Raw genomic sequence first — 16,592 nt, 5'->3', positions numbered from 1 at the left:
TTATTGAATTTTTGACGAGAAATTTTTTTAAATTTTGAAATAATTGAATTTTATTTACTTTGAAAATAATTTAATGTTTTTTCTGTGAAGTTTTTATTATTTATGAAAATAATTGAATTTTTTTTGAAAAATTTTTATAGTAGATACTTAAAATCATTGAAATGAGAAAAATTTTTTGAAAATATTTGAAATTTGAACAAAAATTTTATTAAAAATTTTAAAAATAATTGAATTTTTGAGAAGAATTTTATTTTATTTTATTCTCGTCAAAATTTCAATTATTTTCAAAAGTAATAAAATTCTTCTCCGAAATTCAATTATTTTTAAAAATTTTAATAAAATTCTTGTTAAAATTTCCATTATTTTCTAAAAAATTTTCTCATTTCAATGATTTGAAGTATATCTACTATTTAAATATAAATTATTCAAAAATAATTCAATTATTTTCATAAATAATAAAAATTTCACAGGAATTCAATTATTTGCAAAAGAATTTTATAAATTCTTTCGCAATAATTTAATTACTTTCATAAATATCAAATTTTTTTTAAGGAATTCAATTATTTTCTTAAAAAATAATTGTAAATTCTAGAAAATAATAATTGAATTAAAATGATGAAAATAATTTTGATGACGTTACAGTAAAAATATTCTTATAATATAAAATAATGATTTTATCACTCGTTAATTATTAATTATTATAAAACATGAAGAAATCGGTCACTCCGAGTCTTGGTCTCGGAGCAATCGATATCTTCATGTTTTATAACAATACTTTTTTATAAGTTGTTTAATTTCAAAAAGGTTTGAATTTAAAATATTTGAATATCCTAATTCCTGGGGAAAAATAATAATAATTAAATATTTATTTAAAAAATCGGTTATTGGTGTTTTCGAATAATTTTGCAATTAAAAAAATTCGTAAATAAATGTAAGAGAACATTTTTTTGAGTAAAATTTTTTCCATTATTTTCTAAAAATTTAAACAGTTTCAATTTCATAAAAAAAATTGAATTTTATTAAAGCAATAATTGTAAGTAAAAAATAGAAATGATGGAAATTATTTCCTTATGAAAATTGAGAATTTTTCGATAAAAATATTAAGGAACGGGAGAATTAATTAATTACTAAAATTAATTAATTATATCTAATTAAGTCTTTGAACTAAAAAAATTCTATATTTATCATAATTTATAATTTTTGTCAAAAAATTATAATAAATTATAATTATCACCGTGTTATAAATTTACTTAATTGAAAAATAATAGTTATATAATTAATAAGTAATAACTAATAAATAGACAAAATTAGATATTAATAATAAAAACATATCTTCCCCTAATGTAGTCTCTGTCTAACTTTTACATAATCCGTGGAATCCTCTTGGGTCTTAAATACGTTGGTAGTAGACGCAACGGAGCAGAAATTCTTCGTAACATTAATTATTTTCGTCTAGTCAACCCAAGTCTGTATTAACTTGTCCCATATAAGGAGATTTGGCTTTAAATTTAAGAAGACCGCAATAATTATTATTATCTTTCAAAAGAAAAAGTAATTAAATTTAAACAATCTAAATTTCTCAAAATATTCGTAATTCTAATAATTATCCAATAATAGATTTTGACCTTCAATTTAAAAAAAAATCTCAATAAATTAACCAAACGAATTAAATTCATTAAATTAAACAGAGAAAGCATAGTAAATAATAAAAAAAATTAAAATGATGAAAATATTTATAGAGTGAAAATGCTTATATTAATTATTTATTATTTATTAACATAATTAATGTTTCATAATGCTGTTCATTTGTAATATCAGGAGTGTTTGAATTATTTTAAATCCGCTATCTTTCAATAAATCAAAAATATTTATTTTCGCTCACAATTTCAAATTAGAAAAATATTTGTAATAATTATTAATATAAATATATTTTTTTACTTAATTTTCTAAATTTAAAAAAAAACATTTTTATTTTGATCAAAATTCAATTAAATGTTTTATATATTTAGTTTTTTAATTCAAATAAAATAAATAAAAAAAAATGATATATCAAAGAAAATTAAAAAATAATTTTTAGTTTAAATAAAATAACTCGAAAAGTATTTAAACTTGTAAATACAATGAATCAATGATAAGGACATTGACTTTTGAACAAATAATTTATGCAAGAATTTTTTTAATTGTAAAATTGCAAATTAGTTGAGAAAACATTTAATATGAAATTAGCTTAAACATTTTACTATAACATTTTTTTTTTTTAATTTTAAATATATATTTAAAGAGATCTTAAGAAGTTTTTACTTCAATGAAACTGTAATGCAAATAAAATTAAAGTAGAATACAAAAGGCAATTACTCGGATTTACTAATTGAGTAACTGGGGGTTTAAAAGTGTGCATTAACATTAAGAAAGACCATACAGGTGTAATTTTTTCCAACCACCGTGTAATTATATTTATAATTCACTAAAAATTATTTTCTTCATCAAAAACCTTGAATTTTAATATAGAGGCAGAAAAAAATTTTTTTTCATTGCTTTTCCAAATAGCTTGTCAATTATATTTCAAAACGTTTAATTATTTCGCGATAAATTTTTAATGTCCAAAAAATTATCTTTGTCATGGGGATTTTATTTTTCATGATTTACGATTTTCTTGAATCGATTGTTTATTATAGTAAGTGAAAGAAAATTTTTTTTAAATTAAAACTAACTTTTAAATTTAAAAAAAAAAAGAATATTGCCTCATGAAAAAAATTAATAATGAACTATTAATATTTTATTATTATTCGATATTATTTTTATTTATCATTTATATTGTTAGTTACATTCAGGTAATGATTAATAAATGAAATAGTTTTCAAAAATATTTGAAATCAAGTAAAGAATATATTTTTTCTATTATTCTTATTTAAAAATTAAAAACTGGGGAAAGTAGTTGCATTCGTTGAAAATGAAGATTAATTTTTTTTCTTTTAAAAATGCAAATTAGGTTTGAAATTAGTTTACGTAATATTCTTGAGATCGTGACGATGAATTCTGTGGTCTTTTGTGTAAATTATTGACATGCAGCAAAGTAAAAGTTTGTTAAAATCGCGTGGCAGGTTGTAAAACAAATTGACTATCATATTTATTGCACTTTTTTTCCCAAAGAATATATTTCATTTGTTCTAGACTAATTTTAGGAAATTATCTTTCACCTCCTTCATCATGAGAAAACAGTGGAGATAGTTAATTTAAGTAGCCTGTTTACAATGTAATAATTATAATTTTCAATCATAAATTATAGAATTAAATAATAAATTATTAAATTTCGAGAATTTATTTCTGATTATAATATTTATAATTGAGGAAGAATTGAATATTTCTTGAAATTATTTGAAAACGTCAATATTAAAAAAATTATTGAAGATTATTTTTTTTTGTAAATAATATGTTAGGAAAATAAAATAATTTAAATTCGTAGCATTTATTTGTAAAGAAAATTTCTGGAATTTCGCCTGTTTTTAAAGATTTCTAACAAATTGTAATTTAAAAATTATTATTCAATGATATTTATAAAAAACAATATTTTTTATAGGGATTCAATTATTTTAATAAATACATAATACAACTCATCACAGACTTTCAATTATTTTTAATTTTCAATAAAATTTTAATGGAATTCCTCGAAAAATGTAATTATTCTTAAAAATTTTATTAAAATTCAGCAAAGAAATTCAATTATTTTAAAAACTTTTGCTGCAATTTATTGATTACAATTTAAGTATTATTTTCAATACATTTTTAATTAAATTTTTTTAAAAAAATTGAATTCTTTTAATAGATAATGAAATTCTTTGTAACAATAAAATTTTTTTCAAAATAATTTTCATAAAATTCTTCGAAGAAATTTAATAAAGTTCAAAAATTTAATTATTTTCAATGTCTACTATTTAAATAAAATTTCACAAAAGAATTCAATTATTTAAAAAGAAATTTTAATAAAATTCGTCTCAGGAATTCAATTATTTTTAAAAGTATTCTAATTCTTCGCAGAAATCTAATTATATGTTCAAAAATTTACAAAAATTCTCGTCAAAATTTCAATTATTTTTATAAAAAAAAAAAAAAAATTCCTCTCCGAAATTCAATTATTTTTAAAAATTATAATAAAATTCTTGGCAGAATTTCAATTATTTTTAATACAATTTTCATCAAATTTCTCGAAAAATTAAATTATTCTTAAAAATTTTATTAAAATTCAGCAAATAAATTCAATTATTTTAAAAAATTTTGCTACAATTTATTAATTACAATTTAAGTATTATTTTCAATACATTTTTAATTAAATTTCTCCAAAAAATTGAATTATTTTAATAGATAATGAAATTCTTTGTAAGAATAAAATTATTTTCAAAATAATTTTCATAAAATTCTTCGATGAAATTTAATAAAGTATTTCAAAAATTTGTCAAAATTCAATTATTTTCAATATCTACTATTGCAATAAAATTCCACGAAAGAATTCAATTCTTTTCTTAATTCGTTAGAAAATATTTCAAAAGAATTCAATTATTTTCTAAAATTTTTATAAATCCTTCGAAACAATTTAATTTTATTGATAAATAGTAAAATTCTTTGCAATAATTCAATTATTTTTAATACAATTTTCATCAAATTTCACGAAAAATGAAATTATTTTTAAAAATTTTATTAAAATTTGTCAAGAGAATTAAATTATTTAAAAATTTTGATTATAAAATTTTTTATGAAAATTCAATAATTTTAAGAAACATTGAATTATTTAATAAAATATTTATTTTTGTAGTTTAATAATTGAATTCTCATAGAATTTTCTAATAAATATTGATTTAAAAATTAATTTCTTTGATAATTTAAACTTTATATATACTTTTAATCAAGAATTGTGTAGAATTAAGTTTTTTTCAAAAATTTAATGGAATTTTTTAAAAATTATTTAAAGTTTTTAATTTCTAATACATTTAATTGAGGAATGTCAGAATAATCAAAATTTCATAAAATTAAATTAAAAAAAAAGAATTTAAAAATTCTCAAAGAATTTTTTCAAAAATTATTAAAAAAAAAATTGACCTAAAGAAGAATTTTAGTTGAAAATTCTAGAAATGAATAATCGTAATGATGAAAATAATTTTTGAAGAAGTTACAGTAACAAAGTAGCAAGTTTTATAAAAATATTCTTAGAAGTTATTGAATTTGAAATTTTTGAAAATTTTAATTTCTATATGAAAAAATAATAATCGATTAAATATTTATTTAAAAATGAAGTTATTGATATTTTTGAATAATTTTCGTACCTATTGAAAACCTGGAAAAATTCCGTTTTTTAATCTGGAAAACCTGGAAAAGTCAGGGAATTTGAAAAGAACAAAAGCGTGGCAACCCTGGCAATTGAAAATAAATTTAAAACTATGAAAAAATGGGGGACTAAACTTTTTGTAAACTTCCAATGTTCGAAAAATTCTGAAAGTTTGAATAAAATAAATATTTTCAAGAATTGGAAAAAGAAATTGATCCTTATTTCAAAAATTCTAAATTTCGATAAAAAAATTTCCAGTTCTTCCAATAAATTTTTTACTTTTCAATCTTCATTTATAAAGAAACAAATAAAATTAATAAAAATTTTAATATTTAATTTAATTTAATTTAATTTAATTTAATTTAATTTAATTTAATTTAATTTAATTTAATTTAATTTTATTTTATTTTATTTTATTCAATAAATTTAATTTTAATAATTTTAATAATTTTAAATAATAAATAGGTACAAATTAGTTAATATTTGGATTATTTTGCCAAAAATATCTTCCAAATTAAATAATAAATAAAAAAACTTTTTTTTTTATCAATTAGTTAATATTACAACTATTTATAATAATTAGTTGAAAATAAACTAAAAATAAATTTTCATTATATTATAATTAAAGAATTTTTATTTTTAAACATTAAACTAATTTAAATAAATAACGTATCACTTACTTTGTAATAATTAAAATATTTCTTCCTTTCTCTAAATGTTATCACAACTTTTCTTATTGAAAATTATGCAATAAAATTATTATCACACTCTCGACTAATTGCAACGAAAAATTTATCATTGTTTCTATATTTTCTTCGGATTTTTCTGCTTTTTCCCCTCACAATATTTATTTAAAAGTCACCGATTTAGAATTTACTCTCACCATATTATAATTACGAAATATTTTTGTCGCATTTATTGACATGATTGATTTAATTTGAAACTAATTAATTACATTGAATTTGATATTAAAAAACTAAAACTTGGGTATTTTGAATTTTTACAGGTACTTTCCACTGATATATATATTATATGAGAATTAAGACGCAAGCATAGGAACACGAAGCGTGAAACTTATCGAAGACTGATCGACAAACTAAAATAGTAGAATATTGGTAGCAGGAGAAAGCGCGGGGGTCGATCACTTTGGTAAGTAACTCGAACTTAAGTTTCAGGTAATTTGCCTTTAGAGAATTGTGCATAGACTTGTAGTTCTTTTTTTTTTTATTTTTAATCTAGATTAATTAGAGGTGAATGCTGCGCACTGTTTTACGTAAAAGAGAGAAAAACTTTCATGCACCGATAAAAAAGTGTATCAGATGTTTATCCCAGTTAATAGCCTCTAGCAAAAAAAGCGACTCGCGAATATAATTCGTCAAAAGTATTTCAAGTCCACGTTTTTTTCCCCCGCCTCTGAATTTAATCAGTTTCCGTAATTTTGCTCTCCCCTATATTTTCTCAGCGAGAGAATAAATACTTTGTGGGGAATTTTTTCTAAGTTTAACAATTATTTGATTCATTAAAGTTATTGTTTATTGACAATAATTATTGTTATACATATATTATAAAAATTTACTTATAATTATTTTCTTTTAATTTATTATTTATTAGGCAAATTACAAAATTTTCTATTTTCAAATATGAATTTTTGAATAATTTCAGATTTAAACTTTAAAAAAATTCAATTATTAACTAATTTACTAAGTCCTTCGAAACAATTCAATTATTTTTTAAATAGTAAAATTCTTTGCAAAAATTCAATTATTTTCAAAAATTCCACGAAAGAATTTAATTTTTTCCTTAATTCCGTTATAAATTTTTTGAAAAGAATTCAATTATTTTCTAAAATTTTAATAAATCCTTCGAAACAATTTTAATTGAATTCTTTTGTAAAAATTCAATTTTTTTTAAAAAAGTTTAACAGATTTCGAAAAAATTCAATTTTTTCTAAAATTTAAATAAATCGTTCAAAAAAAAATCCAATTTTATTTATATAAATAGTAAAATTCTTTGAAAAAATTCAATTATATTTATAAATAGTAAAATTCTTTGCAGGAATTAAATTATTTTTAATTAAATTTAAATAAAATTACACGAAAGAATTTAATTATTTTCAAAAATTTCTATAAAATTCAATTCTAATAAGAATTTTAAATTCTCTAAAAAATAATTCAATTATTCTCAAAATATTTTTAAAAAATTCTGTTTAAAAATTGAACTACTTTCAATGCAATTTTTAAATATATTTGTCAAAAAAATTGAAAAAATTCAATTATTTTCAATAAAATAATAAAATTCTTTAAAGAAATTCAATTATTTTCGAAACAACTTTAATTGAGTTTCTTGAAAAAATTTTTATTATTATTAAATATTTCTATAAAATTCTTCATAACAATTTAATTATTTCTTAAAATTTTAATAAATTCTTCGAAACATTTCAATTATTTTTATAAATAGTCAAATTCTTCGCAATAATTCAATTATTTTTATAAATAGTAAAATCCTATGCAGGAATTCAATTATTTTGAAAAATTCCACGAAAGGATTCAATTTTCTTTTCTTAATTCGTTATAAAATTTTTAAAAATAATTCAATTATTTTCTGAAATTTTAATAAATCCTTCGAAACAGTTTTAAATGAATTCCTCGTAAGAATTCAATTTTTTTAAAAATTTTTAACATATTCAAAAAATTCAATTTTTTTCTAAAATTTAAATAAAACCTTCAAAAAAAATTCAAATTTATTTATATAAATAGTAAAATTCTTTAAAAAAAATTCAATTATATTTATAAATAGTAAAATTCTTTGCAAAAATTCAATTACTTTCTAAAATTCCACGAAAGAATTCAATTCTTTTCTTAATTCGCTATAAAATATTTCAAAAGAATTTAATTATCTTCTAAAATTTGTATAAATCCTTCAAAACAATTCAATTTTATTTATAAATAGTAAAATTCTTTGCGAAAATTCAATTACTTTTAATACAATTTTAATAACGCTTCATGAAAGACTAAAAATTTTTAATAATATTTTTCGAAAAATTTAATTATTTTCTAAAATTTTTATAAATCCTTTGAAACAATTCAATTTTATTTATAAATAGTAAAATTCATTAAAATAATTCAATTATTTTTAATACTATTTTAATAACATTTCATGAAAGAATATAATTTTTTAAAAAAATTTTAATAATATTTTTCGAAAAAATTTAATTATTTTCTAAAATTTTTATAAATTCTTCGAAACAATTCAATGTTATTTATAAATAGTAAAATTTTTTAAAAAAATGCAATTATATTTATAAATAATAAAATTCTTTGCAAAGATTCAATTATTTTCAAAAATTCAAAGAAAGAATTTCATTTTTTTCTTAATTCGTTATAAAATATTTCAAAAGAATTTAATTATTTTCTAAGATTTTTATAAATCCTTCAAAACAATTTAATTTTATTTATAAGCAGTAAAATTCTTTGCAAAAATTCAATTATTTTTATACAATTTTAATAAAATTTTATGAAAGAATTCAATTTTTAAAAAAATTTTTTGAAAAAATTCAAATTTTTTTTTAATTTGTTATAAAATTTTTCCAAATAATTCAATTATTTTCTAAAATTTTTATAAACCCAATAATTAAATGTTCAATTTGTATTATTAACAAACACTATTATTTTAAAAAACTTGAAAGAAATTGTTCATAAAATTTAATAATTTTAAAAATTTTTGATTAAAATTATTAAAGAATCTCCATTGTTAAAAAAAATAATTAAAAGAAATTCTTCAAAAAGAATAAAATTCGAATATTCATAAATTCTAACAAAATTCTACACGAGAATTCAATTATTTTCCTAAATAATAAAATTCTTCGAAGGAATTGTATCATTATCAAATTTTTTTGGATAAAATTCTTTGCTACAATTCTATGATTTTCAATACATTAATTTTAAAATTGAAAATCAATTAGAAAAATTATTCAATTAGTTAAAAAACAAAAAAGCAAACAACGATTATTAGTATAGATTTTCTGTTTCTCTCTTTTCAAACATTCAATTTTTATTTTAAAATTAAAACATAATATATTTCTTTATTAATAGTCATAATTATTTCTCCTTATTTTTATAGTTAGGTAATCCAATTAAATTAAATTAATTAATACCCTTTAGCTTGTTTCAAAAAGTAATTTACAAAAAATGAATTAAAAATAAAAAAATATTTTTTTACTATAAATGTTACAAGTGTTGATTTTATAAATTTGAAGAGGAAGTAAAGAAAGAGAAAATGTATAAAGTTACATCTTTAGTCATGCTCTGACGCTGATGGGATTCTTAATAATTTCTATGGAGAAATTGAGAGTCTGTATATATAGCTACTGAAAGTAGCTCAATGTTTATTTAAAATTGATTTTTAATAACAAATACGGAGGTTATTTTTAATTGTATGCGAGGAACTATTAGATTGTAAAGAAATTATAAGCAGAATTGGAGTGAAAAGAATTTTCACATTTTTCGTCTACTATTATTCGCACATAAATTATTATAATAATTATAAAATTTAATTTTAACTCTATAATTTTATTAAATATAAAATAATTATAAATTGTTATAATATTATAATTATTATAGCTATAAAAAAGTAATTGTTAAGAGGCCATAATAATCCCATTCCGAAGGTTAAAGTAAATTTGAGAATTAACCGGAGAAACTTTCCTCTTGTTTATCCTCTCTAACTGAAATTTTCAAAGAAACATAAAAAAACCAAAGAAAACGTCAAAAATATTCAGCAGGAAAATTATTTTAACTGTTTTGACTCCATTCCGGGAAATGCAAATTTTTATAAATTTTTTAATAAAAAACTTTATACGAAATTTATTTATCGCTTATTTTACAATGATAAAATTAAATTAAAATTAAATTAAAATTAAATAAAATTAAATAATATTTTTGAATCGTTAAAAAAACGATCGATAAGCCTTTTATTCAAAAATATTTAATTAATAAACGATCACTAACTTCAAGAATATAAAAATTAAATAAATCATTATAATAAATAAATAATAAATAATTAATTAAATAATGTTAGAATTAAAAAAATAAACTCTGGAATTTTAGTTTTTTTTCGAGGGAAAAATAAATTTCTTCTTTCATAAACATTGTGAAATTTATCGACTTCTGAAAAAGTAAAAAACTCTTTGTTATGATTGAAATGGATTTAATTAAAAATCTATATTCCTTTGAGTAAAATTTTTTTTTATTCAATAAAAATTTTTTGACAATTCGTTACTATTTTTTTTTGTATATAATTCGAACATTGTCAAGAGAAGTTATTTTTTACATGAATTGTTTTTTGAAATTAAAATAAATTTTTCTTCAATTCGTCTGTTGTAACATATTTCATATATTTATATAACTTAACGAATTTATAACTTAAATTTAATTATACTTAACTTATAATATAATTAACTTAATATACTTTGTATAAAATACTGTACAAACTTAACGCTCGTAAATAATATTTACAAAAACTTACAGTAACTTAGAAAAAAAAATAAAATTTGTTAATTTTAAAGTATTTATGAAATAGAAGTTAACAAATTTTAACAATAATTATGGAAATTTGAATATGATATAATTAAAAATATAATTCTTAATATCGTAACTTTAAAGAAGGTAAAATATTACATTGTTACATTGTTTAACATTAATTATGTGATGTTGATTGGTTCGGATTTTTTTCAATTATCATTTTCATAGAATATTACAAATATTATAGAATATTTTACATTTGTAAGATTAATTTCAATTAATTTCAATTCTAATTTCTAATCAATTTTCTTTATTTTTCTAATCAATTTAAAACCTTTTTTACAATTTAAAAATTATTTTAATTTTTAATAAAACATTTGCAGCTTTTCATGTAGAATATTGTGCAGCAAATATTTTTATTTTCTTTGCTTTTCTTTTTGAAAACCTTTTTCTTTATTTAGACAATTATTTTAATTTTTAATAATATTTTTAAAAATTTTAATTGATTTTAATTTTTATTAATATTTTTAAAAATTTTAATTGATTTTAATTTTTATAAATATTTTTAAAAATTTAAATTGATTTTAATTTTTACACAGTAAAAAGTAAATCTTAATTTAAGATCAGTCTTAAATTCAGCACTGTCTGCTCTAATGTTAAATCATACAAAATCCATTGCTTAAATTCAGCATTGACTGCCTTAAAAATGTTGCGTCTTAATTTAAGGCTGCTTTCCTGTCTTAAAATAAGACTTTCTTTTTACTGTGTAATAATATTTTAAAAAAATTTTTAATCAATTTAAATTGAACCAATATTGCAAAAAATTACAATATTCTTAGAATAATGCAAATTTTTAGATATTTATATTTGCAATAATCATGAAATGACAATTAATGAATTAAACAATTTAATTTAATTAATCAATTTTACATATACCTACGATTGTCAAACAATTCTTGAAATTTAAAAAATTGAATTCTTTTAACAGTCTACAGTTGTTTGGAGGAAAAAAGCGGGTACTAGCGGCAATAAATTTATATAATTTATAATCGTAGTAGATATTTTTTATAATTATAGTTTTTATATTTATTTTTTTTTTATATTATTATTTTATGTAATAATTCTTCAGATTATAATCAATTAAAGTACTTCTAATTAATTAGAGATTGCTTATTTTAATTTTACGTAATTATTGGTTTTTTATTTATTTTTTTTTCTTTTTGAGCGATTTATGAGCAAATTTTTTTTTGACTAATATCCGCTTTTAAACTCCGCATCTTCTTTTAATTGTATAAAAAAACTACTTTCCTCTTGCGTTTACATGAGCGATATATAATCGCAAATATCATCATGTATGTATATTTACGCAATAAGAGGAGTAACTCTAAATATTATACCGTGTACGATCCTAACAATCATCGCTTTCTGTGTTAGAAAGTCGACGACGTATGTTACTACTGAATATTGCTTGCATGTCACACGAAAAATAATATTACATAGATAATTGATTATAATTTTACGTTTTATAAACGTTTATACTTAAATTAATTTTTCAGTACTTACTCTAAAAATATATGTACAATATATAAATGTGTCAATTCATTACTGAATATTTAATTATCCAAGTGGATTATTCTTGCAAATTTATTTGCATTTCTTTTCACTTTTTACTATAATTTATTTTTTTCGATTTTTCTGTTTAACAAATTTTGCTTCGTTTTTGGAATTTTTTTTCAAGTCATTGGAAATTTGTTATTTTCCTCAGTAATTGAATTTTTCTACTTATTTTGTTTCACGAACAAATTTTATTTTTCTTTCTTTTCTTTTTTTCTTTCTTTTCTTTTCTCTTGAAATAATTTTTTAAAAGTATTTTTATTTCCTTTTTTTGAATAAAAATTGATAAATATCTTTCTTGGAATATTTTTCTTGTAACAATTTTCGATTGACAAAATATTTTCGTTAGACAATTTCTTTCTGAGATTTTTTCTGAAGATAGTTTCGCTCTTTTTCGAGAGTTAATATTTACAAAATACGTGTAATAGTTCACGCTGAGTGTAATTTTACTCTTCAGGAGTATTTTCTTCATTCTTTTGAGAATCAATCAAAAATTTTTTTTTTCAGACTCGAAAAAATATGATCCTAGTTGATACCGACGAAATTTATTTATTTCATATTAATTTTTTATTACAAATAATTTTGCGTTATTGTTGGAGAAAATAATTTATAAAGTTTCTAAAAGTAAAATTTAAGTTTTTAATTTTCAGTGCGGAATCAGTAATTTTTGAAAATATCTTTAATCATATTTCGTTTTTTATTTATTTTATTTATTTTTTTTTTTTTATTTTTTTTTTTATTTTTTTTTGTATTTATTTATTTTTTAAAAAATAAAAATTACTCCATTAGAGAGTGAAATTACACTATTTTGGAACGGAATTCTGATTCTTTCTATAAAATTGATTATCTTGAACACTATTTGTTTGTTTCGCATGCATTCTTCTATAACGAAAATGATTTAACAATTACAATAGCATTTGTAGGTTTAACAATGAACTTTCTAATTACGTTAATTTAATCAATATGTAGTTTGAACGAATGACCTCGAAGATTCCATTACAATTATAGAAGATTATTTTCTCAAAACACACGAGAAAATGATAATTTCGTTGTACATTTTTATTTCTAGAATTATAATTTATTTCCTCATTTTGAAAAGATTGGTATTATTTCTTCGATTTTCAATTTACAAAATATTGATTACCTACGCAATTCTATTTGGTAATCTTCTATTTATAATTTCCAATATTCATTTTTACACAATTTTTAATCTCTTAATAACTTAATTTTTAATTTTAATTCAATAAAAAATTTTACATTTCTTTATACTTTTTATATTTAAACTTTCGAATGTAATTGAACTATTTCTGTATTTAAAAAAAAAAATAAATAAAAATAAATAAAAATACTAAAACTGAGTTTAACTTTTTTTAAATAAAAATTTATAAAAATTTTGTTATTAGTAAAATAAATTATAGTAGAATATTTATGTAGAATAAAAATTGTCGAATACTTGCATTCGATTTAGAAATGAAAATAAAAAAGCAGTTTCTAAGGCCACTTGTCTATTATTATAAAATTTAAATAATTATTTACACACTGGTATATAAAATAATATTCTATAGTTACTGGAAAAGTAACTTGGAGAAAAAAAATAATAATATCCTCAATTCTGGAAGACCTTGGTCCCTTTAAGAACCAATCGCTGTTAAAAATGATATAGTTATTATAAATTCGAATAATTACAATATAGGAACTTAAAAATTAAAACTTAAGTGTGCGATTAAGTACGATGATTATTTTTTTATATCAAATAAATACTGACGAATGATGTAAATGACTATTAATTCTATTTAAAAAAAAACTAAGGCCAGTTGACGTTACATCTAAAAGTCGAGGGCACTTTTAAAGGCACTTTAAATTTTTCACTTTTGCCCCTTTCTATTTCGTTTTTGATAAGAAAGTTTATTTCTATGAAAAAATAGTTAAGCAAAATTTAACTGGTATAATTTTTTTAAATAAAGAAATTATTATTTATTAAGTAAATAATATTTTTTTTAAATAAAAAAATTATTATTTATTAAATAAATAATATTTTTTTTAAATAAAAAAATTATTATTTATTAAATAAATAATTAATATACGTAATTATTATTATGTAATAATTCATTAAGTAAATAGTAAAAAATTTCGGGAATTTTTTAAATACTTCTACAAAGAGTTTTAGAATTTTGAGCAAATGCTTTTTATACACTAAGTATTGAGCGAGAAAATTTGACCTTCACTTTTGATTTTTGTAAATGAAAATAAACGAATTTTATTTTAGAAAATGCAAATTTTCTACGTAATACTGTTGAATGTGAATTGAGCTTTTTCTGATTAAGAGTCGTTGTAATTGTGCGCTATAAATTTTTTTTACGATTGAAGCAAAGTTGTAACATTTTTATTCTTGTAATAATCTCGTTTCTTTCTTTCTTTTTTTTTTTTTGATTTACTAGTTAGCAAAAAGAAGACTTTTATGTGTAACGTAACTGACCTATGCAAAAACGAACTACTTGCGCTCGATTTTGCTCCGAAGGCCTTTCATGGACGGAATGGCTGATAGGGAGTAAGAGATAAATTCTACTTTATCACGTTTAAATTCTAGGCTTATTAATATACGTTCTGTACAAGTTAAAAATATTTAAACGAATGAACATCCTTTTTTTCGATTAATTAAAATAATTCCCATTAGGAAAATTTTTCACTTTTTTTTCCTTTTTTCTTATAAGCGAGCTCGATAACATTCTTCGGAAGAATTCGAATAGTTTTATAAATAATAAAATTTTTTGCAAAAATTAAATTATTTTTAACAAAATTTTAATAAAAATTTCAGAAAAGAATTCAATTTTATTCTAAAATTTTAATAAATCCTTCTAAACAATTCAATTATTTATTTAAATAGCAAAACCTTTACAAAAATTCAGTTATTTTTAATAAAATTTCACGAAAGAATTAAATTTTTTCTTAATTCGTTATAAAAATTATTGAAAAGAATTCAATTATTTTCTAAAATTTTAATAAATCCTTCGAAACAAAATCAAACAATTCAATTATTTTTTAAATAGTAGAATCTTTACAAAAATTCAATGATTTTCAAAACAATTTTAATTGTATTCCTCGGAAGGATTCAATTTAAAAAAAAAATTTTTTAACACATTTCGAAAAAAACCAATTTTCTTCTAAAATTTTAATAAATCCTTCGAAAAAATTCAATTATTTTTATAAATAGTAAAATTCTTCGCAAGAATTCAATTAATTTTATAAATAATAATTTCAATTATTTCCTAAAATTTTAATAAATTCTTCGAAATAATTCCACTATTTTTATAAATACTAAAAATTTTTACAGGAATTAAATTATTTTTAATTAACTTTGAATAAAATTACATGAAAGTATTTAATTATTTTCAAAACTTTCCATAAAATTCAATTTCAACAAGAATTTAAAATTCTCTAAAAATAATTCAATTATTCTAAAAATATTTTTAAAAAATTCTATATAAAAGTTAAATTACTTTCAATGCAATTTTTAAATACAATTGTCATAAAAATTGAAAGAATTCAATTATTTTGAATATAATTAATTAATTTTAATAAAATTCTTTAAAGAAATTTAATAATTTTCGAAACAACTTTGAATTTCTCAAAAAAATTTCATTATTTTCAAATATTTCCATAAAATTCTTCATAACAACTTAATTATTTCTTAAAATTTTAATAAATTCTTCGAAAAATTTCAATTATTTTTATAAATAGTAAAATTTTTCGCAATAATTCAATTATTTTTATAACTAGTAAAATTCTTTGGAGGAATTAAAAAATTATTAAAGAAACTCTATTAGTTTAAAAAAAATTCAAAGAAATTCTTCAAAAGAATTTAATTATGATTTTTAAAAATTTTTAATAAAATTCTTTGCGAGAATTCAGTTATTTTCCTAAATAATAAAATTCTTTAAAGGAATTCTATTATTATCAAATTTTCTGATAAAATTCTTTGCAACAATTGGATGATTTTCAATACATTAATTTTAAAATTGAAAATATTTGAAAAGAAAAATTATAAAAAAGTTAAGAAACAAAAAAGCAAACAAAAACTAACTTCAAACTGCGAACAGATTACCGGAACATGTACTTTATTATTATCAATTTTTTACTATTGT

General features: G+C 18.6%; 1 protein-coding gene across 3 annotated transcripts in view; it reads right to left on the bottom strand.

The window, feature by feature from the left end:
* Positions 1 to 6,610, bottom strand: part of LOC122498043 (protein yellow-like) — a 29,963-nt gene extending 23,353 nt beyond the window's left edge. For 2 of the 3 annotated variants that reach the window (XM_043605556.1, XM_043605560.1), the window contains exon 1: positions 5,998 to 6,610. The gene's annotated coding sequence lies outside the window, so the exon portion shown is untranslated. Of the gene's footprint in view, positions 1 to 5,315; positions 5,330 to 5,997 lie in introns of those variants that run through there. The other variant, XM_043605558.1, reaches the window with a different exon arrangement.
* Positions 6,611 to 16,592: the final 9,982 nt, after the last annotated feature.

The sequence above is a fragment of the Leptopilina heterotoma genome, unplaced genomic scaffold (genome assembly GCF_015476425.1).
Source record: "Leptopilina heterotoma isolate Lh14 unplaced genomic scaffold, ASM1547642v1 Lhet_14, whole genome shotgun sequence".
Classification (NCBI taxonomy): Eukaryota; Metazoa; Arthropoda; class Insecta; order Hymenoptera; family Figitidae; genus Leptopilina; species Leptopilina heterotoma.
This window is presented reverse-complemented; position numbering and strand designations above follow the sequence as displayed.